The sequence below is a fragment of the Crocodylus siamensis genome, chromosome 15, assembly GCF_052110815.1.
Source record: "Crocodylus siamensis isolate JL-2025a chromosome 15, ASM5211081v1, whole genome shotgun sequence".
In the NCBI taxonomy this organism is placed as follows: Eukaryota; Metazoa; Chordata; order Crocodylia; family Crocodylidae; genus Crocodylus; species Crocodylus siamensis.
The window spans coordinates 20,119,639-20,147,193 of record NC_143409.1 but is presented as its reverse complement, the minus strand read 5'-3'; the positions used below and the strand labels follow the sequence as shown (position 1 = coordinate 20,147,193).

At 41.2% G+C, this 27,555-nt stretch overlaps 1 protein-coding gene across 1 annotated transcript in view; it reads right to left on the bottom strand.

The window, feature by feature from the left end:
• FBN1 (fibrillin 1) overlaps positions 1-27,555 on the bottom strand; it is a 229,269-nt gene that overhangs the window by 147,174 nt on the left and 54,540 nt on the right. The window lies entirely within an intron of this gene.

The following is a 27,555-nucleotide window of genomic DNA, read 5'->3' as shown; positions in this document are numbered from 1 at the left end:
AAGGGCAGACAGCTAGTGGCTTGCAAATGCAAATGCACCCTGAAGATAAGAAGAGCTTTAAACTAATGAGAGAGATGTTTTCTTATGTAGGGCTTGATGGGCTAATAAACTGTGTTCTGACAAACAACCTGCTGGCTGCAATCTGTCAGTCTTCAAGAGGGGACAGAGAAAGGTGCTAGAAATGACCTGGTCTGCAGACAGTACAAAGAAGCAGGGAGAGGGAGATTGAAAAGTTAAGCATCATCGACAGATGCAGGGCCTGGCAAAACTTCCCACCCCTTGAGCGGTGCTGTAGCACTCCCTGGCTTCTAGCCTGAGCCACTGAAGGCATGTGCCTGCATTTCTGGAGTGAAAAAGGGAATGTCTATCCACCTCCAAATCAGTTCAAACTTTGCAGATTAGATTAACTTGCAAAGATTAAATCAATTCAGGCTCAGGCTTTTTGAATGTCTGTCCCTAGCCTTGGTTATTATGAAATGAAGCATGCACATGCAAGCATCTCTATACATTAAAAAAAAAACCCCAAAAAACCAAAATCAAGCTTAGTTGCAACTGGCCAGAAAAGTCATAACTTTATGACTTTTTTCCATAACTTGTTTTCTTTAGTGGATAAATAAGCTAGTACTTACGGTGTATTTATGGTGTCTAAGTACATGGGAGAAGTTAAAATCAGTTTCCACAGTTAATTTCCTCTCATGAGATCCCTTTCTGTGAGCAACTGTGCCAATGAAATTTGTTCACTCAAATATTCACAGAATGCCAACATAAAAAGGGGCAAGGCTGAAATGAGCCATGTTAAGAATTAATTGGATATTTGTGGACCTTTTTTGTCTGCAGCATACAACTATTTCATATGGTCCCCAAACCAAAACTCCCTGATCTTAAGCACTCCCAACCTTTGGGGAAATTCAGCACTAGATCTGGATCCACTTTGCAGCTTAATTTCATCTCTAGTAATAACATCAGGAGGTCTTTTCATCAGATTGAATCAAGTTTATTTTAAATATTTATCACAGTACTTAAAAAATAATACTGATAAAAAGAGTTAGGTTAGGTTTGTTTCCACAACTGTTGTTTTCAAAGTGGTCTCAAGGGATTAAAGTCTACATGAAGTTTACTAAGGACAATTTTCACTGCTTTACACACATGCGCAGTACCAAGGCCCTAAATAAAACATGCCTTCAGCTGTACCAATGGCACATGGAACACATCTGCTTTTGTTTATGGTAGGGCAGGCTGCTCAACTAACAGACAGAGTTAAACTATGATGTTAATAAAATATTGATAGTCTTTATTATGTCCTATTCTCCAAGGGCAACAAAAAATGGTGACACTGCCAACTTCTACTGTCTCATGCATATCCCAGGATCATACTGGAAGCTCAAGGTGAGCTTATTCTCCGTCAAGAGACCAAAAGTCTCTCTCAGAGGCACTGTTTCCCAGGACAGAAAACCTTATGCTGTAAAAACTTCACAGCTTTGCTGTGCTCCTACATGTCTGAACTGAAATGCATATCACTTGCTTGTACCCAGTTTAACAAGTAACACAAATCGCCCTGTATCAGCAACCTGCCCTACTTCAATTTTTGTCATCTCCAAATCTTATCAGCCATGATTTTGTTTTTTTTCACCAAGTCATTGATCAAAATATTAAATTGTGTAGACTAAAGCACTGGCCCCACTAGAAATACAGGCATTCAATGATTCCCTGTTAGCAATTACATACTGAGACATATTACTTAGCCAATTTTTAATCAGTTTTGTGGGTGAAGTTCTCTTGTGCATCACCGACTACACAAGTGCAGCATTAAACTATTTGTTCAGAGCTTAGATTACTAGGAAGGAGCCAGTGGAGTGGCAGGAAGGGATCATTATTTCACTGTGCAAAGGAAACTCTTACACTGCATGTAGCAGCTACAGACAGATAATCCTTTCTGTTCTGGATGTCTTCTCATGCATGTGCTGTTTTGTTGATTTCAGTCATATCAACAAAATCCCAGTATCCTGAGCAATCAGGCATCAGTGCTGGATAATCAACTCACCACAGATTCAAATCACCCTTTGGTAGCAACATATGCAAATCTAAAAGAAGCCACTGATTCTGTCAACAGAAACACTCTTCAACCTTCTTTAAATGCAATGCTTCACCTTTTTGCAAGGTTTCCCCTCTTGTTTTTAATGGGAATATCTAAATGTCAGGAAAAAATATATATCATAAAGAGATTAAATTCAGAAGTATGCATTCATACATGGCAACCAATAAACCCTTGCCTCCAGTTTGACCTTCTTTCTCCAGTAAGGACCTGGTCCAGAGGCTACCAAAATTAACTGGATTCCTTGCACTGACTTCAGTACATTTTGGAGAAGTTTTAAAATGTACTGATGCTATACAAGATGAAAGCTAAAGGAAAGAAAGTAGAAGACGTTCCATTCAGAGTATCACACGAAGAAATCCTAATTGTGTAACAAGAAAAAACTTGTCCTTTACTCAGAATATTCACATTCCTAAAAATGTTTCTTTTTCATAGATAAGGCTGGTTTCAAAATGGGTAACAAACCCTATGCCTTCTGCCACAAGTCATTCAACAACCAAACTCACATTCTACACATATCCCTATCTTACATATGGAAGTTTTGTTGAGCTCATTCAAGTCCACATACCTGCTTTCAGTAGTAAATCTCAAGGTGAGAAAGACTGAATGCTAAAGCAAGATTTGAGAACAGAGCTGATAGAAAAATATGGGGAAAAAAACATTATTAAAGAAATCAAAAGTTCTCCACAGGAAGTTTTCAAATGAAATATTGAAAACATTTGACCCTTGAAAATTAGCAAAAATTTTTTGCAAAAAAATTTCATCTTTACAGAAAATGTTTCTGAAAATATATTGTTCTTCAGCATTTGTGCAGCACCCAGCTTAACAGAAGATGCTCTTCAGCTTGTCAGACTGTCATTATTCAAGACAGGACACTTCACCGTCATGTCACACCTCAACCATGTGGTCTGATTGGCCTTTCAACTGGATGGGAGCGTTGATCTTTTCTGACTTTTCATGTCATGTAGCTATTAGTTTTTTGCATAAGGCAAATAACTTCCATTAGCATTTGCATGCGACTAGCAAGAGGATGGAAACTATAAAAAAGCTTTTTTTTGGTGTAATACAGAGTCAAAAAGAATAATAAAATCAAAGGAATTAAGCCAATATATGGGCGATATTTCAATGAAAGCATCGCTTCTACTCTAAACAATGTCACCAAATAAACAATTCTACTTAGCTCCCTAAAAGGTCCCTTATGTTCATAAAACCATCACACAGGATGCATCACTAGCTGGCTTAAATCAAAACACAGAACAAAAAAAAAAATGATAACCGGTCCAAGCAAAGGCTGGGAAGGACTGATGGGGACTCTGAATACTCAAATATACACAACAACCACAACAATGAATAAGGGTTAGCGTAACAAGGTGCATGGTTCAGGGGCTAGAACCCAGCTGCAGGGGGTAGAGGGAATAGCCTGCCTACCCAAGAGCACTGGGCCTGCAGACAGGGATGACTGGCTGGCCCTAGGGGAAGTTAAAAGCTCCCAGGGAGGTTAGCTGAGGGAAAGACAGGAGACTCATATGCTGAGGGAAAAGCCCAAAGCCTGAGTTGCCTCTCTCTCTAGGTCTAAGACCAGAGGGTGTACTTTTGTTGTTGTTTGCACATTTGCTTTTGTGGTTGTTTGCTTTGTTTGGGCAGGGATTAGCTTTCCAAATGTAAAAAAAAGCAGACTGGAAATTAACACTAAGAGCTGACTGGCCTTTATGAAGATCTGGCTCCTGGACTGGGCTAAAGGAGAGACAACCTGCTACAAGTTACTACTGTCTTTAAGTACCCATATAATGTTCAACTTGCAAACAAAAATAGTTATTTAAGCACTGCTTTCAATTAATAAAGCCAGGATTATAAAATTGATATAAGGAGATAACTCCTGTTATATTTAAGTGGATGGGAAGTCTCAGGTAAGGAGTTCACCCATCGAATACAATGGTTCAAATGAAGGACCTGACCTTGTGAGATGAGAAGCACCTGCCGAGGGGGTCTGAAATACCATCCACTCCTATGAAGTAAATTAGAATTGAGGGAGCCCAGAATCACATGGGACTAAGCCATAAAAGGCAACACTTCTCATGGTAATATCACATTACTTGAATACGAAAATATCATGTCTTGCCATACGGAGATATGTATCATGATAAAAATGAATGCTGCCTTTTCAGTTCACAGGACTGAATCTAGTTAGAATCCCATGCCAAATCACTGGCTGAGCAAAAAAAAAAAAAACCCAAAACCCATGACACTGCTTGGAAGGATGGAATATTCAACAGCTGTTCAACATTCGATATGGTTAAATTCTTCATGACCCCCAAACAAGAGCCAAAATTGCCATGTAACTTAAACTACCCTCAGAAATGCAATTGCCACTTTCCCCTTTCTTCAATGGAGCAGAAAAGGGGGGGAATATTCATTTATCATGCAGAGTAAGATATGAATATGCTACATGGACGTCTGTTCAAATAGATTCTACACTCAATTCATCATTGCAGCCTAGGTGAGTTTTGGTACTGAACTCCACTTCCTTTTTTTCCTTTTTCATGTCCTTGTGCCAAGCTATTTAGCAGCATTTGCAGATTCGTTGGAACCTGAGAGGCTGCCCTGTGAGCACTTCTGTTGCGGTCTTGAATTTGTGACTTCTAGACTGTCAACCATGTGCCTTATGGCTTATTTAGCATGTGGAATATGCACTACATAGAACCATAACCATTTGTCAACGTGGGGTGTATAGTAGGCTTTTTGCACACAGCTCTACCAAGCCTTATCCAGTACCCTTAGAGAGAGGTGATTAGCCATGTTAGTCTGAAGTTAGGGGACTGCCTTGAGATGGTCATCATTTTCCAGGAGGAGCTGGAAGTCATTAATGATGTGTTCAACTGTGTCTACTCTGAGTCCTCTGACTGAGATGCATACCTTGGGCATACGGAGCAAGATTCCCACATTTATACTACAACCCCAAAACTAGCCACTGAATTCAATAGAGCCAGACTCAGACCTACAATGCCAACCCCATGACAAGACCTGAAGAATCTCTCATCACCTACAGATTCCCAGCTTGAACACATCATTAATGATCTCCAATCCCTCCTGGAAAATGATGAGTGTCTCAAGACAGCTCTGAGGCACAAGTCTGTTCTGGCTTACAAGACAGCTCCCCCAACCTCAAAAAATGTGTCTCCAGCAACAAACTACCTAACTTCTTTTTGCATCAAGCCACCAGGTCTTGCAATGACTTCAGATGCCTGCTGTGCCTCCTCATCAACACCGACCACATCATCACTGAACCAAACAACACAAGCTATAACATTCACCTGCTCTTCCACAAATGTCACATGCTGTATTTACTCAAATCCAAGATGAGGTCCCCACCCTTCAAAATGGCGAAAAGAAACCTGGTCTTAGATTAGGAGGTGACTGCTATGGCTCCACCTCTGGCTCTAGTGCTGGCTTGAGTTGCTATGTGCCACATAGTGTAAGTGGTGGTGGAGGATGGGGGCAGATGACAGGAAGGGCAAATAGCATGGGGGCAGGCACTCAGGGGGAGCAAGTGGCCAAGGGAAGACCTGGGGTAGGGGGTAAACACCAGGGGGACAGGCACTGGGCAAGAAGAGAGGAAAGTCGAATGGAGGCAAACAGTGGGGGAACGGGCAGGGGACAAGCTCCCTGCTCTCCCAGTGCTACTTTCTCCATCATAGGAACAAGGGGGGACAAATGTAAGATTACCACCAATAATTAGCTTCTATACATAAATTATAACAACTTAAATTTGAAGTTGTCTTTGGTTTGGGTAAGTACAGTATCTCCTACTCACAGTGCACCTCTTCTGCCTACACAGGATAGATAGGGAGATCTCTACATGAAAAAAAATGAATGTGCAGGCAGTCCTTGGACTTATGAGCCAATTGGTTCTTGAAAACTGTGCCTTAAGTCAAAACGTAGTGATTCGGAACCAATGTTCTCAGAAGAAACAATGTTATAAAAATGGAGGATTGGTTCCTGAACCAAGGCCCAATACCCTATTTTCACCAAAAATACCCCAGAATTTTGTATTCAATCAATTATAGATGAGTAATATAGCTACATTAATGTAATATTGTAAATAGCAATCATATTGATTTGGAAGGACTTCTTTGAGGTGACTTTGCTGGACTTTTTGAAGGGCTCTTGGTTGGTCATTTTGAAGGTTCTTGGCTGGAGTCTTCTCAGGAGTCTTGGCTGCAGGTTTTTCTGGAATCTTGTCTGCTTTCTTAAAGAAAGTGTCCAAGGAAGTTTGGACAGACATTCTCCAGAGAGATGAGCGACGCAGCAAATTTGTTTGCTGGCATGGCATCACATCAGATCAAGCATTGTAAAGCTGAAACTGATGTCAAATTTGAAACAGGGTGTTAATTTGTAAACGCTGTAAGTGCGAAACGTTGCAACTCGAAACATAGTAAGTCAAGGACTGCCTGTACACTGATCTAACATCAGTTTCAAAAAGACACAGAAGATCTGGCTGAACCCTTTAACCTTGGGCGTTCAGTCACTGACCTCAAAGTAGCTGATCTTAGACAACAAAACTTTGAAAGTGAAACTTGGACAAGACATCAGCCACAGGCTGGACTGTGTTCAGTATGGTCTCAACCGAGACTCTGGATTCTTATCCTATTACCTGGACTAGCTTTTATAACCCCATGGGTTCCTTAATATGTTAAGTGCTTTGTCTGTCCCTTTTGATCTCTTCAACCGACCTTCACCTTTCTCAGTAGTGCCCGCTCTTTTCTTCCTCCTTTCCCTATTATTTGTATTTAAATGACTGTATTCCTTTATTTATTACCCCTCCTCTATGCAAACTGATTCAAAGCATCTGACAAAGTAGGCTGTAACCAAAGAAAGCTTTTGCCTTTCTCAACAAGTTACTCTTTAAGGTACCACTCTGCCCTGCCTTCTTCAGATTCATGTCTGGTTAACTACTTACCTAGTCAATGTCTGGAAGTCTTGAACTGAAGACCGTCCTGTCATGAGTCCTGTTGTGCTGGAAAGTCCTTCTAGCCCATTGCAACTTAATATATGATCATTCATTTTTACTTCTAATATACACTCCTCACAGAAAGCAGAAAAACTCTTATTTTAGCTACCAAATGTTCTGCCTCATTTTAGTCACTATTGTCTCTTTCCTGATCCCAAAAAAACAAACTGCAGGGAAGCCACAAAATTATGTAAATTCAACTACCAACCTCTCCTTATTGCTGAGCCAAGCTTTTATTAAAAAAACCCATAAACAAAAGAAGAAGGAATGTGTGTATATATATGACAGGGAAGATCATAACATGCCTCTTTCCAGCAGGCAATTTGTGCTGTGACTGAGATATGGTCAGACTGCATTCTAAAGATTACTGGGAGGCTGTGCACTGCCAGGACAGAGAGAGATGGGTAGAAATCGAGTGCAGTAGTAAATTCTAGCATAACAATGGACAGTAAAAAAAACCCCCAAAGTGTTAGGATTTGTAACTATAGGCAGGGCACATAAGTTTCTTTAAGTACAGAGGCCTATTATTTTTAAATAACATGCTTCACACATATACCCCTCTCTCCCAAAAGGTCAGTTCAAGCTATTGTGCAGTACTACCCAGGAAACAGAAAGCATCACATTGCTACAACTTTTTTATGTTCACCAAATTATGTGCTGTACTTAGGTAGCATTGACATCATTATAGTATCATAGACTCAGCTGATAATCCTCATCAGCACCCTGTAGAGCAGATATTCTTATCCCCAACTGGAAAAATCAGATGACCTGACCTTCCAGAGCAAATCTGTGGCAGACCTGGTATTCAATAGTTCCTGACTGCCAACCTCATGTTCTGCCTTCCACCTCTCATCATTGAGGCTGCTGTATTGTATGGAGTTGTTTCAATAGTGGATTAGACTACATGACAAGAAGAATCTCAACCATTCACTCAGAAAAAACCCAATACATTCATTATCCCTTTTCAGGGGACACTCAAATGCCATTTAAAGACTACTGGCATCCAAACACAACACTTTTTTTCTACATGGACCATTTCCTCATAAAGTTACTCACTATTTAAACACTCCCAGTCCTCTCCCCACATACACGCTCAATTACACATTCTAGTCAGGCCCCAAATGTGTCATCACTGGAAAGTCCATGGCAGAGCCAGGAGGGGACTTTCAAGAAAAAAGAAAAGGAAAAAAAACTGTAAAGGTTTTAAATAATATTTCTTTCAATGCTTAGTTGTCTCTCATTAATTTTCCCCAGTCATGCAATCATCAGCATCATGCTGGCATATACAGTACTTGCAATAAACAGTTTTCACTGTTATTGTATTGCTGTATTTGACTTCTGCATTTAATCAACAACAAAAGTTGTTTACTACTCCGTAACTCCGTATACCCTAGCTCCATGAATATTATCCCCTAGTTCTGAACGTCAGTGATCCTATTTCTCCATGCCTTCTCCACCTTTGCTTGTTTCTTATATTGTAGTCATATATTGCTTTGCTGGCACAGTTTACCCTAAATTTATTTTCCATTCCATAAGCTTCTTCAAAAATCCGTCTCAACAAGATGATCTGTTTAACATGTCTATCTAGCAAATGCTATCATGTTTTCCTGGGGTACTAGTTAAAGAACAGAACTTTTAAATAACAGGTTAATAACCACATAAACCTAATTTTATCTTTTATCAGCTGCATGTGATGTACAGAACCTCTCAGACTGACCGTTTTAAAAAGTATTTTGGCAATCCATATTCAAGAACAAATATACAACTCTTTCCATGCCAATTTTGTTCTTGCAACTGACCCACTTCTCGGAGTCTGTAACTGAAAAGTAATAACATTGAAGTAATAAAATAAAAAAAAAATAATGTTAAAAATTATTATAGAACGAGAGTGATTTGTTGCACGCATTTTAATCCAACAAGCAGACTAAGCATTTCACCAAAATCAAGGCTTTAGCTCTGTTGTTCCCAATTATGTGCGGCAGCAGTCCAAATACAGAAAATTGTTACCACATTTTATTCTTTTCCGTGATGAAGAAAACAGTAAGCAATGCAGCTAAATGGAGAAGATCTTCTCATTTCTGAATAATCAGTTACCTGATAGATCCTCCCCCCTGCTTTCCTGTCAGATTGAAAAGGAATTCTTTATTGTAGATTTTTATTTTTCAATTCTTTTTGAAAGATAATAATGAGGAATGATGATGATGAAATAAAATTTTAACCGATTCCCCCCTCCTCCCACTTCTGCAAAGAAAGTAACAAACTTTAGTTCATATTTACTGTTGAGCCTGAATGATTATTAAGAAGAATGGGTTCAATTTAAATGCTTTGGAAGTTCCACTTAAAAAGAACAAGTTGGCTGCAGTTTACTACTTCTTTTAAAAAAGTTTTTAAAAGTGCCACGTTATAGAAACTTCTAACATACCACAGAGTATTAACTGTTGAACAGCAAGATAAAGACAATGCTACTGGACCAGTTCTTGTGTTCAATTTTCTATTTATCTCCAAAGGACCCTGAAAATAAGAGTATTAGATGTCTAAAGGCAATTCAACCAGAGGAAAAAAAACATATCATACTAAGGGGAGAAATGCTGTTACATGGTCGCTAACATCCACAATTTAAAGGGATACTTTCCCCTTTTTTTAAAAAGGGGTTGGGATTGTAAACTATATTGTAAATAGGAACGTTATCTTCAATTCTTTGTTTTAAATATAAATAATCCTTATCAATGTCATGAAGCCAAACACAACTGCAATAAATTAGAGACAGACCCAGCCCAGAAATATGAAGAGTTATACATAAAAGGGAAGGTGAGGAGAAGGGTACTAGCCATCTTCAATATTCAAGATAAGTGACATGCAAAAAGCAAACATACAAGAGGAACAGTGGAAAAGAAATTAAAATATCTGTAATTCAGATGCGATAATTTAAGGTGACAGTAGCAAGTTCAGTAAAAGAAGGGTCTGGGGAGGGTACAGGGTGCAAAGGGGGTCGAAATACATGTAGCTTTTGTGGTACTGACTCAACTTCTAAACTTCTGGCAAGACCCTAACAATGTAATAAGAGCAACTGCCAACCTCTCCTTACCCCTAATAATGGCTGCCAAGAAACAGAGGGCTCGTGAGAAGAAAATCCTCTCCTTTTTTACCATGAGAGAAAAGCATCAGCACCTATGGGAAATTATGCCTCTGGAAAAGCTTCATTTATGCAGATGTGAAGGGCATGAAGCTTATACTGGGGTGTGGACTCTCTCACATACAGCAGCTCAACCCTCCTTAGCACTTATAAAGATTTTCACATGCAGATCTTAGCCTCTGCAATATTTTTGTTTAGTCATTGATTTAAATTTGCTGGAAGTTTACAGTGCCTCATTATTCAGACTTCAAAATTACCATGGTTATAAGTAATACAGTTATTCTTTTGTTCAAGATAGTAATACATAATTTTGTTTTATAGTTGATTGGCCAAAAGCACAAAAAGACCTATTTGGAGACAACAATAAACAGTATACAATATTTTGTGTGATCTTCTCCCTAATAATGACTTTGTATCCTTAGTGCACTAGACAACTCAAAAAGTCTCGGGTCCACAACTTGCAAATTTAAGCTGAAAAGTACACTAGCATCCCAGTCACCTCTGTGATATGCAAAACACTGGTGAAACACAGCAGTTATTTAACGGGAACACTCTACAACAGCTTGGGTTGCATGGTAAAACCAGAATCTCAATTAAAAAGTCACAGTCAAAGTCCAGAGTTCCTCTGGTGGTTAGGTAGGCCAATCAGCTAGTATAAGAAATACGATAGTTTCATAGTTTCGTAGTTGGTAGGGTTGGAAGGGACCTAAGTACCTCATCAAGTCCAACCCCCTGCCATGGGCAGGAAAGAGTACTAGGGTCAAACGACCCCAGCAAGGTGTCTATCTAGCCTCCTTTTGAAGACTCCCGGATAGGAGTGAGCACCACTTCCCTTGGAAGTTGGTTCCAGATCCTAGCCACCCTGACTGTGAAGTAGTGCCTCCTGATATCCAGCCTGAATCTACTCTGTCAATTTATGGCTGTTATTCCTTGCAACTCTCAGTAGTGCTCGGCGGAACAGGGACCCTCCCATTGCCTGCTGGTCTCCCTTGGCCAGTTTACAGATGGCCACCAGATCCCCTCTCAGCCTTCTCTTGTGGAGGCTGAACAGGTTCAGGTCCCGTAGCCTCTCCTTTTAGGGCCTGCCCTGCTGCCCCTGATCATGCGAGTGGCCCTTCTCTGGACCCTCTCAATGCTGTCCACATCCCTCCTGAAGTGCGGCGCCCAGAACTGGACACAGTACTCCAGCTGCGGCCTGACCAGTGTCGCAAAGAGGGGGAGGATCACCTCCTTGGCCCTGCTTGTGATGCATCTGTGGATGCATGACAAAGGTGCGGTTACCCTTACTGACCGCAACCCCACACTGGTGGCCCGTGTTCATCTTGGAGTCTATAATGACTCCAAGGATCCTTTTCTGCCTCTGTGCTGACGAGAAGGGAGTTCCCCAGCCTGTATGTATGCTGCTGGTTCTCTCTCCCCAGGTGCAGTACCCTGCACTTGTCAGTATTCAATCCCATCTTATTCTCATCCACCCACCCCTGTAACCTGTCCAGATCCAACTGCAGCCCGTCCGTCCCTTGTAGCATGCCCATCTTCAGATCTGAACAAGGTGCTTTTCACCCCCTCGTCCAAGTTGCTGATGAAAATCTTGAACAGTGTGGGTCCCAGGACTGAGCCCTAGGCACCCCACTGCCCACATCCTTCCAGGTCGAAAATGACCCATCCACCACCACTCTCTGGGTGCAGCCCTCCAGCCAATTGGCAACCCATCTGACTGTGTAGGCATCAACACCACAATCTCCTAATTTTTTAATGAGAATGGGGTGAGAGACAGTGTTGAAGGCCTTCCTAAAGTCCAGAAAGACTACATCCGCCAGTTCCTTCAGCCATTGACACATTAGGAAGTGATGCTGTTAGCACTTTGTCTGGCCATCTTTGTCTCCCCAGTCCAAAGAAACAGGCAAACACTTACAGCTGGGTCAGCTGGGGGCCAAACAGCCTTTGGCATAAATCCAGAGCAAGGTGCTTAATCACTCTTCCACCATGTCTCACAATCTCAATCAAACTGGTGCTAACCTGGTAAACTTCACTGACATCAGTAGTCTTATTGGGCGCATCTACATGTGAAATGAATTCTATTGAATAAACTCAGTTGCAAACTGCAGTTCATGACAGTTTATTATTCCCGGGTGCCGCGTTTACATGTGTGCCCAGCCTGCAGCATGTTAAGCCAGGTTGGAGCAGCCCCAGTTGGCAAAGGGCCGGGGGGGGGCGGTCAGCATGCCAGCCTAGGGCTGCTCCAACTTGACTCAGAATGCTGTGGAGGGGATGGCTCGGCCACAAGGGTGTTTCACTGCAGTTCCTGCACTGAAGCACCCTTGTGCCCCAGCCAGCCCCAACACGTGCACAGAAGTGGACAAAATAACATTGACATAGGATAGTACTTGTGTTGACAAATACTAACCTCTGGAGGTATTTATTAGTTTATTGTGACCCAATAGGGCCGCATGTGTAGACGCTGGGCACATCTACATATTCACTAATGCACTTTTGCTACTGCACATTAAATTTAGTACCTCTGTTAAATAAATGCGCATTAGTCTGCTCTAATGCACAGTAGTAAAGCGCACATTTTTTTTAGTGACGCCTAATGTGCAGTAGCCTATTTTTACTGTACATTAGTGAATTAGCATGGTTTTTTATGCAATACTTTAATGCACAGTAAAATAGGCTACTGTGCATTAAAGCGCACATGTAACCGTGCCAGCTGAGACTTTACTGTGGAGCTAATTAGGGAACTGCAGTAAACATCTTATGTAGATATACCCATTCTGTGTTCACAAGAGTGTAACTTGAAATCAAAGCTGGAGCTCATAGTTCAAGTATTTTACAATTAATGTATATTATAATGGCACGCAGGTGACATTCAGAGTTCATTACTACTGACACTGAGATCTGATGACACTGTTTCTCACCTCATTCTCATAAAAAAACTAGGCAACTGCAGCCTACAAAGTCAGATGGGTGGTAAACTGGCTTGATGATTGCACCCAGAGAGTAGCGGTTGATGGGTCATTTTCGACCTGGAGGGATGTGGGCAGTGGAGTTCCCCATTACTCAGTCCTGGGGCCTGTGCTATTCAACATCTTTATCAGTGACTTGGAGGTGGGCACGGAAAGCACGCTATCCAAATTCAATGATGACACCAAGATATAGGGAGAAGTGGGCACACTGGAGGAGAGGGACAGAATCCAACTAGATCTACACAGGTTACAGAGGTGGGCAGATGAGAATAGGATGGAATTCAACGCAGACAAGTGCAAGGTGCTGCATCTAGGGAGAAGGTACCTGCAACATACCTATAGGATGGGGAACACCCTTCTCAACAACACGATGGCTGAACGGGATCTTGGAGTCATTGTTGACTCCAGGATGGACATAAGCTGCCGATGCGAGGAAGCAGTCAGTAAGGCTAACCACACCTTGTTGTGCATCTACAGATGCATCACAAGCAGGTCCAGGGAGGTGATCCTTCCCCTCTATGCGGCGCTGGTCAGGCCGCAGTTGGAGTACTGCGTCCAGTTCTCGGCACCGCACTTCAAGAGCGATGTGGCTAACCTTGAGAGGGTTCAGAGAAGGGCCACTCACGCAGTCGGGGGCAGCAAGCCAAGCCCTATGAAGATAGACTAAAGGGCCTGAAACTATTCAGCCACCACAAGAGAAGACTGAGAGGGGATCTGGTGGCCATCTATAAACTCGCCAGCAGGAACCAACAGAAAATAGGTGAGGCTCTATTCCCCCGGGCACCACCTGGGATAACAAGGAATAACAGCCACAAATTGATTGAGAGCAGGTTCAGGCTTGATATCAGGAGACACTACTTTACAGTTAGGGCTGCCAGGCTCTGGAATGGGCTCCCTAGGGAGGTGGTGCTCCCCCCTAACTTGGGGGTCTTCAAGAGGTGGTTGGATAGGTATCTGTCTGGGGTATTATGATCCCAGCAGTTGTTCCTGCCCAGGGCAGGGGGTCAGACTTGATGATCTGTTCAGGTCCCTTCTGACCCTAGAAACTATGAAACTATGAGAAAAAGGTATGAAATTAATTCATGTATCCAATAAATACAGTAACTGGGGTATATTTCTTCATGTGTTTTTGTGTTGCCTGATATTCTCTGAAACACTAAACTGCACTACTGACATCACAGAATGCACAGAGAAACAACTGATTTCAACCCATGTCATTAAATTAAAAGATATAATCATTTTTTTCTAAACAGTAATCAGATACCAAGCTAGCCAAAAAATCTTAAATCAAGAAAAAAAAACCAAAAATCAGAATCCCTGGCCATAGGTAGTTACCTATTTAGGAGTCAAATTTTATCCTTAAATGTAAACTAATCTAAGGGAAGGGTCTTACTGAATTCTCTAGGTGGCAAGTTAATGAAGACCACAGGTTTTCAGTGTTTTTGTAAACCTGAGGTATTGTTTCAAGTGGAATGACAAGTCTTCCTAAAGTTTTAGGATTTTTAATATATAGGATAGATAAAAATAGCAGGCTTCTTGCTTTTACACAATATATTAACATTTCTACATTCTTAGCATATTGTTGAACATTTCCATTTGTGATGATGTAATTTGCTTTTCTTTCATGCTAACTCTCTGGATGTGTCTCTAATTTAACAAGTACAGCAAAACTAGACCAGGAGCTCTTAACTAGAGCTAGACTGGGAATTCTTAAGTCAGCTCATGGAGGTAGTTAGGTCAAAGGATGTGGTCATCATGGGTGACCTGAACTTTCCAGACATCTGCTGGGAAAAGCAGTCAGCCAGGTCTGACTGTTCACATAGGTTCCTAGCCAGGGTACAGGACCTCCGTCTAACCCAGGAGGTACTCAGCCCCACCAGGGGAGATGCCTTTTTGGATCTGGTCCTGGCCATGGGCGATGACCTGGTGAGGGGTCTACGGGTGCACGACCACCTGGGTGCCAGTGATCATCGCCTGCTGGAATTCACCATCCAGCGCAAGGAGGCAAAGGCCTGCAGCAAGGCAGCAGCCCTGGACTTCAGGAGGGAGGACTTCAATGAGGTAAGGAGAATAGTCGGGGAGGCACTGAGGTCCCAAAGGGGAGGGGAGTTGGGTGTCCAAGAAAAGTGGTTGTTCCTTAAGGAGATGATCCTTCAAGCCCAAGGGATTAATCCCAATATGGATCAAAGGGGGCAAGAGGGTGCAAAAGCCCTCATGGCTCACCAAAAGCAAATAGAAATGTCTCCTAGCTAAAAAGGAGGTGTACACCCAATGGAAGGGAGGGGCCATCACCAGGAAGGACTATACCTCGGTTGCTTGGGGCTGTAGGGGAGCGGTCAGGAAGGCCAAGGTGGAGATGGAGCTGGGACTAGCTTCCCGGATCAAGGACAACAAGTCCTTTTTTAAATACATAGGGGGTAAAAAGAAGGTACTGGGTAACGTGGGGCCTCTACAGGACTCGCTAGGAAATCTGGTCGTCATATCAGACAGACAGCAAAGCTAACCTATTTAACAATTTCTTTGCCTCCATTTTTCTGAGCAGGGACCGGGTCACCCCCGTACCACCACCACCACCAGGACCCCACAGGACCCAGGGGAGGCACACCCAGGCCTAAGGTCAGTGAGGATCTAGTCAGGAAACTTCTGGAGGGACTGGACATATTTAAATCAGCAAGTCCTGAAGATCCCCACCCCAGAGTGCTGAGGGAATTAGCAGAGGTCATTGCAGGGCCCCGGCACAGCTGTACAAGCGCTCATGGTGCTCTGACTTGGTGCCAGAGGACTGGAAAAGGGCCAGTGTGGTTCCCATTTTCAAAAAAGGGAGGAAGGAGGACCCAGGAAACTACAGGCCAGTCAGTTTTACCTTGGTCCTGGGTAAGCTTTTTGAGAGAATTATCCTGGCGCATGTCCGTGAGGGGTCAGCAGGGTAGATTATGCTTAGGGGCAACCAACATGGGTTCATTAGAGGCAGGTCCTATCAGACGAACCTGGTGGCCTTCTATGACCAGGTCACAAAATCCTTAGATGCAGGTGTAGCAGTGGACGTAGCCTTTCTGAACTTTAGGAAAGCCTTCGACACTGTCTCTCACCCCACTCTCATTAAAAAATTAGGAGACTGTGGCGCTGACACCTACACAGTCAAATGGGTCACTAGTTGGCTGGAGGGCCACACCCAGAGAGTGGTGGTGGACAGATCTTATTCAACCTGGAGGGATGTGGGCACCCTGTTCAAATTCACAGATGACACTCAGATGTGGGAAGAAGTGGGCATGGTAGAAGGGAAGAATAGGCTGCAATTGGACCTAGACAGGTTACATGGGTGAGCGAATGAGAACAGGATGGGTTTCAACACTGACAAGTGCAAGGTACTACACCTGGGGAGGAAGAACCAGCAGCATACCTACATGCTGGGGAACTCCCTTCTCATCAGCATAGAGGCAGAAAAGGATCTTGGAGTCATTACAGACTCCAAGATGAACCTGGGCTGCCAATGTGGGGTCATGGTCGGTAAGGCTAACTGCACCTTGTCATGCATCCACAGATGCATCTCAAGCAGGTCCAAGGAGGTGATCCTCCCCCTCTATGCAGCACTGGTCAGGCCGCAGCTGGAGTACTGTGTCCAGTTCTTGGCGCCGTACTTCAGGACGGACGTGGACAACATGGAGAGGGTCCAGAGGAGGGCCACCCGCATGATCAGGAGTCAGCAGGGCAGGCCCCACGAGGAGAGGCTATGGGACCTGAACCTGTTCAGCCTCCACAAGAGAAGGCTGAGGGGGGATCTAGTGGCCTGTTACAAACTAGTCGGGGGGACCAACTTAGTCGTTTGAGCCCAGTACTCTTTCCTGCCATGGCAAGGAGTCAGACTTGATGATCTGCTCAGGTCCCTTCCGACCCTACCACCTATGAAACTATTATTGAGCTAAGCATTCATAAACATCAGCTCATCTACCTTCTGATGGCAAGTTAGTTTCCAAGACGCCATTTGACCCACATCTGGTGCCAGTAAATTTTGAGACCTAATCACTGTGTAGGTTAGCTGGCACTGTATTTTTTTTCATATCCTAACAATTATAATTGCTGTAGATGACTGGTATAGACACAGATTTTTAAAAGGCCCTAGTAATTTGGGACACACCAAGTTTTAAAATGCTCATCTTTAGAAATCTGAATGAAATCCCTGCGCTAATTATAAGCCAAAAAAGTCAAGCACCCATCAGGCTTCAGTGAGACAGACTTTCATGTGATGCAACCAGAATTGTCTCAACACCTCCTTCCCCCAAACAAAAAAAAAAACTGAAATCCACCCTAAACAAAAGGCTCTTTTTAAAAATGTGGTTCATACTGGCTCAATTGTAAAATGACACATACAAGCTGTATTTTACGAATTAACTCTCCCTGGGGAATAGTGTAAAAATCTTGGAAACCTTAATTTGTACTGACTGGTACATTTACATTATTCAAAGTACAGTATTGGAAGATTCCAAGGTAGTTATTTTGGACATCCCCTGGCTGAAAAATAAGTCTTCTCTCACCTTCACACTGTGTTTTCCAAGAGCTCCTTCAAAGCTGAACTTTTTATTTGTCGCCATGACAATCATTTAAATGTATCAATGTAAACATATAGAACATCTGGAACTAATGAAGTCAAGAAGTTGTTCCAGAACAGTGGTGCTCCCAGAATCCATATCAATGAGAACAAATAAATAGGAACCCTTTTTCTTTCTTTTTTTTGAGGGGGGCGGGGGAAGGGAGGGATGGAGGGGAAGTGAGGGGGGTGGAAAGAGACCTGGGGCTCATGAAATGAACCAGGTTGTCAGCTAAAAGTTAATTACTACAGTGCCGTGAACTTGGAGTTCTGTTCATTCTTTGCATTCTTAAGCATAATAGTATTACTTTCACACAAAAACATGTGATTCCTATTGAAATGGAAGAAATACATGGGAAAACTGTTTCCCCTATTTCATTATCTCTGCATTAGTTGGGGTGCAAGTTACTTAAATAAAACCTTTGGTTTTACTAAGATATTGTAGATATAAATAGAATCTCATCACATTGAAGAAAAATCCCCTAGAAATCCTTTTACTATTGTTTAGAATCACTCAGGTATAAGCCAATCTGCAGCAAACCTCACCAACTCCCAATGAGTAAGGACTTACCACTTAAATAGTGGGGGATTTAATATGCCTCCCCCCTGCCCTCTCTTTTTCCAGGGCAACATAACAAGATATAACATACTATTTAACCAGGCAGGATGCATCAAAGCTAATACATCAGGATAAATGAGCAAGAGCAGATATTTAAAACAAAACTTACTTGAAAACATAGGAGGGAAGAGTGAATTTAAAATGCATATAAATCCTTGATAGTATATTAAATTTACCATGGTTAAATGTATGATTCATGGCCTCTTCTCTAACCCATTTATAGATGGCAGCACATCGTGTAAACTTTACAAAGCTGTTACTTCTGTGACGGACTAGCTGGTAATCATTTGGCTGAGGGGTTTTGAAGGGTAAAAGCTGATTGAGGGCTTGGCACTCCCTTTCCTCACCAGTCAGGCCCCAGAGACTCACCCTCCATGTCCTCTGATTGGCCCCTTGGATCACTTGGAGGGGGATAAAAGAGGCAGCGCAGCTGACTCAGGGAAGACCAGGGAGGGACCATGAGGAAGGAGTTTCAAAGAGCTGGCAAAAGCTAGGCCAGCGGGGGGTGGGCGGGAGCAGCTGGCCCAGAAGAACCTGAAGGAGTGGGACCTGCAGGCAGCAGTAGGACCCTCAGCAGAGCAGCATGCAGCCGGCAGGAGAGGCTCCCTGCTGGGCTCCAGGATCCCCCTGTGAGAGGCTGCAGCCCGCAGGAGAGGTTCCCCAGCTCCAGCAAGAGGCCAGAAAGCTTGATGTAAGGCAGGGGCTCCTAGAAGGTCAAAACCCCTAGCAGCTTGGAGCAGTACCTGCACTGGTGGCTGTGTGGTAGAGTTTCTCCCTACCACATGGGAAATTCTTGTTGCAGTAGAAAGGGGTCATTGTGTTTTCCCTCTTCCCCCCACTCCAGGCCCTATATTTCTTGTTATTTGACATTTTGTATTTGGTGCATTTTATATTTTACCAACCAGTATTGTTTGTTCTGCTGTTTGTGTTTTATGTTTTGTTAAACCTGTCTTTTGTCAACTGGATGAATATGTGTATGATTGTAAGTGCCCAACCTTTATTGAATCCTGCCCCCTCGGACTGTTGTAGTGTCCCCAATACCCCCTGGTTTACACATGTTATGTTCCCACTACTGTTTTTCTCATTAAAAGGTATATAGTTAAGTCCCCATTGGTGGCCTGGCTCTGCTCTATAGGGGAAGGAGGGTCCCTACACCTCCCACAGTGCTTGTGCACCTGCTGTGATCCCTTCAATTGGAAAGGGGGTATGTCTTGGAGTACCGCTCGGGTTACACTTCACTCCTCCCCACAGGTAAAAGCATCTGCAGAAACTAAGCTCCAAGCACCCTGTCTAATATACATGCATCAGCTCACAGTTCTACCAAATGCAGCATCTAATAAGCTAGAAAACACAAACTGGCTGACTTTCTCCGCTGATGTACTGAAAAGGAAAAAGAGTGTTGTGGTTAAGACACTTGGCTGGGCTCAGAGGCCTGGGTCAAATTCCAGACTCTGCTTCAAATTTCCAGTATGCCCTTAGACAAGTGACTTAAACTTTCTGTGCTTCAGTTCTCCATCTATAACATTGGGTTAATACCACTTCCTTTACCAGCAGGCCCTTATTGGTTTGGTCTATTTAAACTGTAAGATCTTTGGGGCAGTGGTCTGAGTTTCTATAGTTCTTGGCACAAATGTGGCACCAATCTCAGCCTTGATCTCTAGCCCCTACTGTAATAAAAATAATAACTTTCAAGTAACCCTTTTTCTTGCTAAGATCCTCTAACTTTCTATGCACGGTTGGTTTTCAGCTTCTAGTCAAAACCCATAGGAATTACTTCTTGAAGGTTTCTGTGTTGTGCAAGAGTTCCAGCAATCGAACACATTCCACAGAGGAATTCATGTGCAGTCTAATTAATTTTCCAACTCAATGGATTCCATGAACAATTTTTACACAGAAATTACCTAATCAGGGCATATATGAAATATACAATCCATGAAATACCAGAATCTTTCTTGAGCAGGGTATGTGGTATGGTATTCCTGCAAAGCAATGTGCTCATGCATGGGGATAACGCCTGTGAGATTCATACCTCTCAGACAAGAGGAAAATGAATTCATTAGAGAGAAATAAGAGGCTTTTCCCAATAGATTCGTCTTTAAGGACTAGTGCCTTAATTATTGTTACTCATTATATCACTAATGCATTGAAAATAAGGAGCATATATTGGGGAAAGGTAGTATAGGCAATGCTGGGGGGGAAAAAAAATCAAGGAAAAGGGGTTAGAAAGAAAACTGGAAGAAAAGAGGGCTAGAGAGTATTGACTGGATTTATGGAGCTTTCAGCCAGAGGTAAAGTGACTTTTAGGACACGGCTACAAAGGGCTGCAGTCCTTAATCACACACCAAGTGGGAGCTTTGCCTGAGTAACAAGTGAAAAACGAATGAGTTTGAAATAAGTGGAAAAGGAGCCATCGATGTAATTCAACCCCTTCTTTCAATCAGGGACATTTTTTTTTAAATACCAGGTTCTTCAGCATATTTCTATTTAACTACCATGTATTTTGCCTGTACTTCCTTTCCCATCATTGTCATCACAGCTCCCCCTCCCCCTTGTTCCACACTGGCATAATGAAGTGTTTTTGAGACCACACTTATAATTGTGATGTCCAAAACAGTGAACTGTGCCATTGCTAAAAGAATCCTGGGGGAGATGGAAGTTGATTATAAAGGACAGACCTATACTGGATCATCCATGAAGATGTGAAAGAAAACATGTGACATAACACAATACCTTAACAGAGTTTTTTATCAAGTGCATTACTGTCTAGGACTCAAACAGCCATGACACTCATGAAAAATAAAGGCCTATAACAAAGGAAAAAACGATGAAAAAAACAATTTCCAAAAGCTACCAAAATAACACCATCTCCACTGTCCCATACAATGTAGTAGTAACAGTATCTTCTTCTTTTTAAATTAAAGTTGTTATTAAGTTAGTTCTCAGTACATGAAATGGCATGGTAGCAGTTCTGGGGTAAGAACCATAGGGCCATGTTCAGGGGAAAGGCAGGAGAGGAAAGAGGTTAGAAGACAGGCATGAAGAAAACAGGGATAAGGAGGAAATAAAGCCAGAAAGAACACAGGATAGAGATGTAATGGCAGAAAGGGAAGGGATGGATCAAAGCTAATACAGCAAGTGGGAAGGTAGTAGATGAAAGTGAAGAGAGGAACAATGGGATGAGGAAACCAATGAAGGAAAAAGGTTGGGGGGTGGGAGGGATGAAGGGCCAAGCAGCCTGACACTCCAGCCAGCCAACCAGGAGAGAGAAGTCTGCCAGGAAAAGCCAGCCAACCAACTAGTTAAAAAGGAAGGCCAGCCAGCCAACTAAGAGAGAACAGCCAGCCAAACAAAGCCAGCCAGCTAAGATGAGAATCTGAATAGTAAGTTAAATCCAACATGTCTCAGTTCCACTCTGGGAGCACAGTGACCTGCCTTAAGTGATGCGGTTTGTAGAGAGAGGAAGGAAAAGGCAGGGCTCAATCCACACTTTGACCAGCAGAAAGATTCAAGAAAAGCATGAAAATTTTACTACACTATGATGAGTGGCTCATTGACATAATGGACTAGAATATCTCATCTGGCATTTTTCTTTGAAATATCCTGTACTAGCTAGCACTAGGCGACCACATATGAATAAACAAAGTTACATAAATTGCAGCTATTAACCTCATATTTTCCAAAAAGACCTTTACCATCTGTACACAGTTGATTTTCTCATTCTTTTTGGCCTAATTTTCTCAAGATGATACAGTCCAAATGTTCTGCCCTGATATTATTCTCAGTTATTGTCATAGTCTTCCAACAGGGAAAATAAAACTACATCAAAAACAAACGGTCAAATGAAGTAAGAGTTAATGGACTGAAAGCTGCATCAGGAATAGTTTAATCCAGCTACAGTGTTGACATATGCCTTAAAACTACATAATCTCTCACCTACCCACCTCAAAACACACAAAAAGCAGTAAATCACCAAGAAAATGGAAAACTAGAGATTTTAAATGGATTTGAAACACTTCAGTTCTCACCTAAATATATATTTTAAAACAATGAAAGCATAGGAATATGCCATTAATAAAAATCATACAAGCCTCAAACCACATATACATATGGCATAGATGATGGCTGACACATTATATTAAAGTGCACAGCTCCAACAACTCAGATCTGATCGATAATACACAGATACCTAAAATCAGTACTATCAGTATATATGCAAGTGCAATTACAGTAACTGTGCACCCACATACCTTATCGTCTAGAGTTCCAATCATCTCCAACTGGCCGCTGCAGTTGTTTCTTATTCCAAATTATGAAAATGCCACCATAGTATTAACCACATTAAGTGCTAAGGAATTCTGTAGTTAGCTTACATTGCTCCAATCTCATGCATGCCTATCAGGTGTATAAAAAAGATGTTAGGGAAAACTGGCTGGTGATTAACCTGATACTGGGTTTGGGACTGGACTGTAACAAGAAAAGCCTAGGACTAATGCCTGTTTTCATACAGATATAACTATTTTGCAAAGGGTTGGGTTTTTTTAAACCCAAAAGCAGTTAAAAATCAATGTAACCCCATCCATAGTGTGGATATGGTTATATTGCTATAAATATGTTTTATATTGATTGTAATGCACTACATACACACCAAGCAGTCATGCTTATTTTACCTATTTCTTGGAATAAACTATTGGTATAAGACACACTTAGACCAATACAACTGTCTGTCAGAGGAGGCTGAACCATTAACTATTCTATCCTTAAACTGAAAAAACTGCAATGTACAAAAATGTACTGAAAGTCTGTTCCCCTCTAATGTTGCATGACATATCAGCTAAGGATCTTGAGTTATATATAATATCTTATAAATCCATTAGCAATAAGAGAGTAATTGTTCAACAAGGGAACAAAGATAGCCTTCCCCCCACAAATATGTATCCTTTGAGAACTTTAGTAGCTAGTATCATCTTATTTCAGAGATCTGAGTTTTATTCCTACCTCTGCTACTAAACCAGTGCAGAACTATGAGAAACCCATTTCACTTCCCATGCAACACTAAGGTGATTCAAAGCCAACTGAAGCATATACCCTCCTCAAATGCTTTGGAAATGGCAGATAAAAAGTAGAATTCAAAGGGCAAAAGTCTGAACACTATCCTAGGATTTCTAATTTCTTTTTAATCATGTATTTCAAAGGAAATACAGAGCTTTTTTAAAAATAAAATAAACCTTTAAAAACAAAGTATAAAAACCTCCATTTCAAGATACGATAGTGTTAAATCTTCTTCGTTTCCTTGTTCATCTGTGCCCTTTAGAAAAGGCTGTCTGTTGCAATTTGGCATAGGTGTGAGGCATATAGTGAGATAACAGATGTTCCCATTAAGAAAGCAGGACTGAAATCACTGTTTAAGATGTCATTTTCTTCTGGATAAAAAGACTGATTGAAAGCCTATTAAAGTTGATGTGAATCTTTTTCTATTAACTTCAATGGACTTTGAATTAAGCCCACAGTATTTAGTAGCTGGGAACCTGTTATATTCAGATCCAACCCTCTCACCCCCTTCAGCCAATAAAGAGTCACAGCTGAGAGAGTGGATATTATGCCTTCTAAAAGCCAATTTTTATCTGGGATTTAAAGTAAGAAAATATTTAAGTTACCTGATGTACCAAACCTGGTGACTTCCCATCAGTGACAGAAGGAGAGGGGGTAAAAAGGAAAACAAAATAGAGTTAACCAGTGGTAAACCAGAACTGTTAACAGCAAAGAGTAAAAGAGGGCAAAACATACAGAATACAGTACAATACAGTTAAAAAATCCTCTGTGGTAGCACTGACATTTTCCTAAACTGCAAGCTTTAGCAGACAGAGTGCCAATTTAAACTTGTACTTGAAAAAAATAGGAAACATTTTCTTTCCATTTTTAATAGAAGGGACACATTTTGGGATCGAGGTGACCACAGATATATACACGTCACTCCAAGAATGTTAACAGCAGAAAGACTATTTTGACTAGTGCCCAAAGTCACAGCTGCCTCTACATCAGCACTGTGAGAAAAGATTTAAGTGGCTCAGGGGAAAAAAAACCCAAAAAGTCTTCTCATGAAACACCAGAAAGCCCATAATTTGGACACTTCAGTGGCAGAGGAAATTATCTTCCCATTTATCAGTTAGGTTGTACCATATCCAAAGCATGAATGATGACTTCCTAGAAAGTATGTCTGTTACCCCCATCATTCCTATTAGGAGGAATGTGGTTTAGGGCCTAAAATGAACCCTAATTTTAATAATTAAGCCTCAGTTTTCATAACATATATCTACTAAATTAGCAATAGAATAATGTCTTTAGAAGCCTAAAAAATTATTACGTGTGGTAAAATAAAATATGCTTGGAGTGGTTAAGATGCTCTTACATGTGAAATATTTATTACAATGTATGTACTGTAGCCTAAATTATAAAGATAATGTAATTTATCCCAAATCTTTGCAATGAGATAACAACTAGATTGGAACTCTTGCCTGGCAAGAACACTATTTTTTTTCTTAATCATTTAATTAGAAAACAGAAATCGGGATTTTAATCAGCTGCTCAAAATATGCTTATTCTGTTCCTTAAAATGATCTTGAAAGTGGCAAAGATTTATGTGGGTGACATCTTTTTATTGGATCAATTGCATGATTGGGAAAGACAGACAAACTTTCAAATGCAGTGCATTCTTCTTCATGTCTTTTTTCCTCAAAACTTGAAGAATGCACTTAAAAGTTTATCTAAGTCTAACCCCCTTTCCCCTCCACAGGTGGTACAATAAAAGATACCACCCACAAAAAACTTTGTTTATCACATATTTCCTGGACCATAATGGCCACATCACTCCAACACTATCACAAAATTATTTTATTTATTTTTCATGGAAGAGGTAGGGCAGGATGGAACCAAAGAGACTGAGTGTATTTTTTATGTGATCGTCATACTCTTCTTTGCAAGAATCTAACACAGCATGCATGATATGTTCTGCTCCTGGCACCTATGGGTGCCTTATATACACACAGAATTCCACTTCGTATATGCAGCATAACTGCAAACCAGATCCTATGCTAATTTCATTGGATGAGATTTCATAAGTCTTGTATATGAAAAGTCCTAATCTGATCCAAAGCAAGTGAAGTTTATAGTAAGAAACCTTAATGAGCTATTTGCTTTTAATTAGGGGCTAATGGGAACATGCATACTGTATTCTGACATTCCTCCAGGTGTCCTCCGAGATGCCAATATCTAACAACACCTATGTCTAAAATATATGAACACCCCAAACAGGCCTGGTTTCCAAGAGAAGGATATAAGGCCCAAAAGAAAGAGTAGATTCTGCATTATTTATGTATTTTCCCACCATTTTAATAAAATATCTCTATTACCCATAACATTAAAAGATCCAAAATGTAAGTAATGATATTCCCCATTTAGTCATCCTGCACCTACAGAAAAAAAGACTTCCTTGCTAAAATGATTTCATATTTTTAAATACTTCTTATTGTTATCTAAAATTACTGTCACAAATGTGCAGGTGCCTGCTCACAGAACAAATTACTTCCTCAACACCCTCACACCCTCTCTCAGAAGTTGGCTCATATAAACTGACTATGTCAACTATTGGGTCTGATTCAAAGCCAACTGAAGTCATTCAGAGTCCCTTTGACTTCAGTGGGCTTTGGATTAAAGCCACAGTCAAAGACGAGCTCTGTCCAGGATTCATTTCCCTTGACAATATAAGATTTCTACATCCAAGTCTAAAAAATTGCCCTTGTGTTATTATATACAACCAATTCTTTCCTTTGTGAAATGCATATAAGAGTCTAGCCTCTGGATATGAAAAAATGAAGAGCTGCACAAAGTCATGAAGCCACGCCTGGGGGTTTTTGGCAGTGTCTTACAGTAAGTGGCAAATCATTATTTCTTTTGATGTTCATTGTAATAATGTTAACCATCTTGAATTATTTAGGAATTTCTTGAATGCAACAGAAATTCGATTTTACCTCACATTATTTACTGCTGGTACATAATATTGTATTGGATTATACTGGAAAATAAAACCTGCATGGATGAAAATGACTTGCATAAAGATGCAGTGGTACTGACAGGAAATGTGTCAACAAGCACTGTCTTAAATATACTGAAGTAATGGCAATGAAAGAGTTAAAGCCAACTTGAGTCATCTGAACAAATCAAGGCACCTGGGATAAAATCCTGCTCCACTTAAGTCAGTGGCAAAACTCTCACTGAGTTCAATAGGGCCAGGGTATCAATCCTGGTTTGTCTGGCAGACAGCTGAACATTTATATCAGCAGCAAAACTTATCAAAGTAACAAAGAGAAACTCATCCTAATTTGAGACTGATGTGGACATCAGCAAGATAGGCTGAGGGATGTTGTCATTTCTATTTGAAAATCTTAAACAGCTGTTTTCAAGGCAGATTAGAAGATTTTTCAGAGTTTGGACTCAACTCAAGGGCTTTATCTAATGCATACTTTGCATTTGAGTCTTTGTTGAATTAGAAATTTAATAGAGCAGCTGAGTATTTTAAAATCTTTTGGAAGATTTGAAAAAGGGATGTGAACTCTAGCACACCCTGTAAAACATAAATTTCTGACCAAAAGAATATGTTATTCATGTGCTCTGTACATTAGGTCAATTATTACTCACTTTCTTTGGAGAGCAACCAAGTGTCTCCACCCTTTATAACAGAGCGCACTGTAATCAGCTGAAGTAAGAATAGCAGAATCATTCTAATGCACATTGGTGGCTCAGGTCTCAGGCCCAGCAGGCTTCAGCAACAGAAGTCTACAACTGATTTGCCACCATTCTCTCTGTTAAAATGAGTGGGAAGTATTTTCTTTTATCCTTCAGTAAATTATACCAGTATAACATAAATAGTAAAAGTACAGAGGATATTTTTTAAATTGACCTTAAATCTAAACAATCCTGTTATTTAAGGACAAATTCTATAAACACTCTGATACCAACACTTCTTCCACTGCATTCTGTTAGTTGCAGCTAGCCTAATTTAACTCTCACAGTCCTTTCTGTCTCTAGTTATAATAAAGCATATTTTTACATTGACATCAGTAAGTAGCTGAAGTACTGGCATTAGATTTAAAATGCTTTAT